The sequence below is a fragment of the Dendropsophus ebraccatus genome, chromosome 11 (assembly GCF_027789765.1).
Source record: "Dendropsophus ebraccatus isolate aDenEbr1 chromosome 11, aDenEbr1.pat, whole genome shotgun sequence".
NCBI classification, from domain to species: Eukaryota; Metazoa; Chordata; class Amphibia; order Anura; family Hylidae; genus Dendropsophus; species Dendropsophus ebraccatus.
Window position 1 is genome coordinate 65,311,054 of NC_091464.1, and position 4,410 is coordinate 65,315,463.

The window sequence follows — 4,410 nt, forward strand, 5'->3', positions numbered from 1 at the left end:
GTTTGGCGTGAGGTGGATGGGGAGAATTCATTACCGACAGGGAGAAATTAAAAAGAAGTCATAGTCACCTGTCACAGCACCCTCTCAGGGCCTCAACCCACTCCTGGACCCGCCGGCTGTCTTCTGAGCCCCCCTCCGACTACGTCACGATCCGGCTAACGGATACCGTGCCCAGCCATTCGGTGACTGGGGGGGGCACCTCTGCAGTCACTTATTGGCTGAGCAGGCCTAATCCCACCCATCTGCGATGTCAAGCCCGGGTCATGACGTACCTGGAACCAGGGAGAAGACGACAGCCAGCATGGTCCAGGAGCTCCATGATGAGGCATGGCGCGGCATCCGGGAGCGGTACGCATATTTACTTTTTTATTTTCTCCCCACCCCCTGCCCGTAATGATTTTTTGCCCTCCCCCTTAACTTCTCCTTTAAGCTTCTTTCTACCCAGTTGAAGAACTACAGATTTTTTCTTGAAATTTGAATGTGAAAATATTCTAAAATATAAGTCACCCACTACACAGAGTACGTCCTCTAATCTTAAGAGGTGCTTATGTGCAAACACCCACTGAGATAATCTATTGGATCATAAAGATGTTCTATTAGATTCTTTATACAATCCCATAAAACTCGGCAAATGCCGAACAACTCCAATTGGTTTTGGGTTGCATTTTTTTTCTTCTTCTTTTCTTTTCTATAACCAATTCACTGCCGGGGAGGGGGATTGCTGGCTGTCTTCCACATCCTACTTTCCGATCCTGGCCAGGACAGAAGGAGTTAATAACCAGCAGGCTGTTGCATATCGACGTTAAGTGTTCCCAACCCCTCAGCATATGTTTATTTCTGTCTCTCCATGAAACAATCTGCACTTACACTTAAACTGCATGAAAGTCAACCTGTGCTAAATGAGACTGAAAATAAATATATTCGGCTCTGCTGAGCTTTATGGCGAGTTTATGTTGTCGATTTTTAATATCATCACTTCTTTTCGCCAGAGGGGGAGACGCCACTTCAGACCAAGACGAGTTGAATTGTGAATGAGAATTTAGATTTTATTGGCAGATTAAAAGTAAATTCCTTCATTGTTTGGTAAATGGCTTCACAATATTGCAAGTCAAAGAAATCATTAGGTGCATCTAACAAATACATCAATAAAAAGGCAAAAGCTATGCGTGATACGTGTAATAGAAACGGTCCCTATTAGTACGGTAAGTGAAGTGCTGGATTATTACATATGGCTAACAACACAGAGACAGATTTACTAGGACACTGTGCAAAATAAGTATCATTGTAACTCTATTGGTAATGGTAATGGCCGCAGTCTCATGTGCCTGTACAGAGATAAAAAGTATGCATTATTACATTGGGGAAAATCGGTGGGATGTTGACACCCGACACTCCCACCCATCAGTTGTTTAGGGTCCAGTCTACACAGTAAACAGGGCAGGAAGCAGTTGGCTCAATTCATTGTGTTGTGGCCATGTCTGGTACTGCAGCTTAGCTGCCATTCACTTGAACGGGACCTGAGCTATAGTTATATGTTGCCACCGATACATAGTGAATGAAGTCAACTGCTTCCAACCTAATTCACTGTGTAATGTGGGTGTAGAACAGCTGATCAGCAGGGGTGCTAAGTGTCTGCACCATGCCGATAAATGACTGATGACCTAAGCTGTGGATAAACCATCAATCTGTTTTGCCCAGATAACCTCTTTATTGTACCCAGCCTTATACATACATCATTGGGATACATACATAATTGTTGCTTACTGTACCTTTGAGTGGTCACTCACGCTATACAGCAGTGATCCCTAACCAACAAAAGCTGCAGGGGATCAGGGTAAAGTAAGTATGTGTCACAAAAGTCCATAGATAAAGGATTTTAGCTTACCTCTGATCTGTGTATCCACCTATCACTCGGCTCTAGTGTCAATCCCCAGGTGCATTAAAGGCCTGGGGGATTTATAATGAAAGTAGCTGTTATCTGAAGCTTAGGAGCATAAAGATTGATAACTACAGAGAGCTAATCCAATATGTTTTACCACACCTAAGTGGTCTTTGTTGCTCATTGTTGCTCAAATTTTATGTTCCTATACTCGTAAAAACTCCTTCAACTGAATTTACTTATATTATGTGTCCGTCGTGTGTGCGATCAGCTTAGAACATAGAATGTAACAATGTGCCACGATCAGCCTAGAACATAGAATGTAACAATGTGCCACGATCAGCCTAGAACAAAGAATGTAACAATGTGCCACGATCAGCCTAGAACATAGAATGTAACAATGTGCCACGATCAGCCTAGAACATAGAATGTAACAATGTGCCATGATCAGCCTAGAACATAGGATGTAACAATGTGCCATGATCAGCCTAAAACATAGGATGTAACAATGTGCCATGATCAGCCTAGAACATAGAATGTAACAATGTGCCATGATCAGCCTAGAACATAGAATTCAACAATGTGCCACAATCAGCCTAAAACATAGAATGTAACAATGTGCCACGATCAGCCTAGAACATAGGATGTAACAATGTGCCACCATCAGCCTAGAACATAGAATTCAACAATGTGCCATGATCAGCCTAGAACATAGGATGTAACAATGTGCCACCATCAGCCTAGAACATAGAATTCAACAATGTGCCATGATCAGCCTAGAACATAGGATGTAACAATGTGCCACCATCAGCCTAGAACATAGAATTCAACAATGTGCCATGATCAGCCTAGAACATAGGATGTAACAATGTGCCATGATCAGCCTAGAACATTGAATGTAACAATGTGCCATGATCAGCCTAGAACATAGAATGTAACAATGTGCCACGATCAGCCTAGAACATAGAATTCAACAATGTGCCACAATCAGCCTAAAACATAGAATGTAACAATGTGCCACGATCAGCCTAGAACATAGGATGTAACAATGTGCCACCATCAGCCTAGAACATAGAATTCAACAATGTGCCACGATCAGCCTAGAACATAGGATGTAACAATGTGCCATGATCAGCCTAGAACATAGAATGTAACAATGTGCCACCATCAGCCTAGAACATAGAATGTAACAATGTGCCATGATCAGCCTAGAACATAGGATGTAACAATGTAAAAACCTCTCTGTAGATAGTTATTTCTGGGCTCTAGTGTTTAACAATACAGGGTAGGGTAATGGTTGGGTGAGTGAAAGACCTTTGACTTAGTTCTCTACACCCTACAAGTGGCTATTATTGGGTGATTGCTGCCAGTTCCCGGGCCACCCTCTCAGTGCCATTCACATTGTTTTCATAACATCCAATGACATCCCGCTCCCCTAGGAAATGGCCGGTCAGCCTAGACTCTATGCTGATGCTGAGCACCCAGTTCTGACGGGCAGCATGGCTGAGTATAGATTTTTCCCAGACAACCACCACTACTAAACACTACTCAGAAATGCCAAGATCAAGTGTAGTATCTGTTCTTATCAGTTTAATATCTGATACGTCCCCTATCTGGGGACCATATATTAAATGGATTTTTAGAATAGGGAGATGGAAAAGAGCTTGTTCTGTCATCTCCAGGCATTGACCTGGTATTGCAGCGCTTCCAGGTTCAGTGCGCTTATATAAAAGGATAAGTCAAGCCCTAAATCTTTTCTGAATTCTGATGTATAGAAAAGTAAAAATGAATCATCTCTTCTATTCCTTTCGGCAGTCAGATACAGTGTAGCAGTCTACAGGCAGCATCTGACACTGATAAATGACAGCAGCAGATAGGAGGTAGAAGATCAAACGCCTTGTCCCAGAACGTACACATGTTTTGCACACAATTTCAAGAGCATCCGTCACAACTAAGATTCAGTGTCAGGTTATAATATATTCTCTCGGGGGTAGTCAGATCTAGGATGTCTCTTTGATGTCAGTATTTTAAGTAAATTTTAAAAAGGTGCAAAAACACCAATGGGATTCCCTATCTCCGAATATGTCTATAGTGAGGAGGTGGTGGATAACCAAGAGAAATTTGACCAATCGCTTGATACAAGGTCCTGTGATAGATCTTTAGTAGTCAGAGGCTAGAGGAAGCTGCTAATGCCTATGTATTATACACTGGCAAAACAAATAATGCAGAACTCGGCATGTAGTTATGTCTTTTGGGCACAGTACTTCTTGGTAGGAGATCTCCGACTGCTAGACATGACTCTACAATGCACCTGAAGATATTTTGCGCTGTTGACCAACCATGCGAGGGGAAGCATCATTGGACTGAGCAGGTTGGTTGCTTTGGTAAATTGCCCTCCTTCTAGGTCCCTCCATTTGACTATTAGGAGGTGTTGGAAGAAGTGGTTACATGAAGGCACATAAACTGCCAAAAGGCTCAGGACACCCAGACAGACCCCCATTAGGGAATGTGCACACTACAGAATCACAACG

The 4,410-nt window shown here is 42.7% G+C and overlaps 1 non-coding gene across 1 annotated transcript; it reads left to right on the forward strand.

The window, feature by feature from the left end:
- The first annotated feature begins 3,419 nt into the window (after positions 1-3,419).
- LOC138768232 (U2 spliceosomal RNA) lies at positions 3,420-3,606 on the forward strand. The gene has a single exon (XR_011358962.1). It is a non-coding gene; the product is annotated as a U2 spliceosomal RNA (small nuclear RNA).
- The last annotated feature ends 804 nt before the right edge of the window (positions 3,607-4,410 follow it).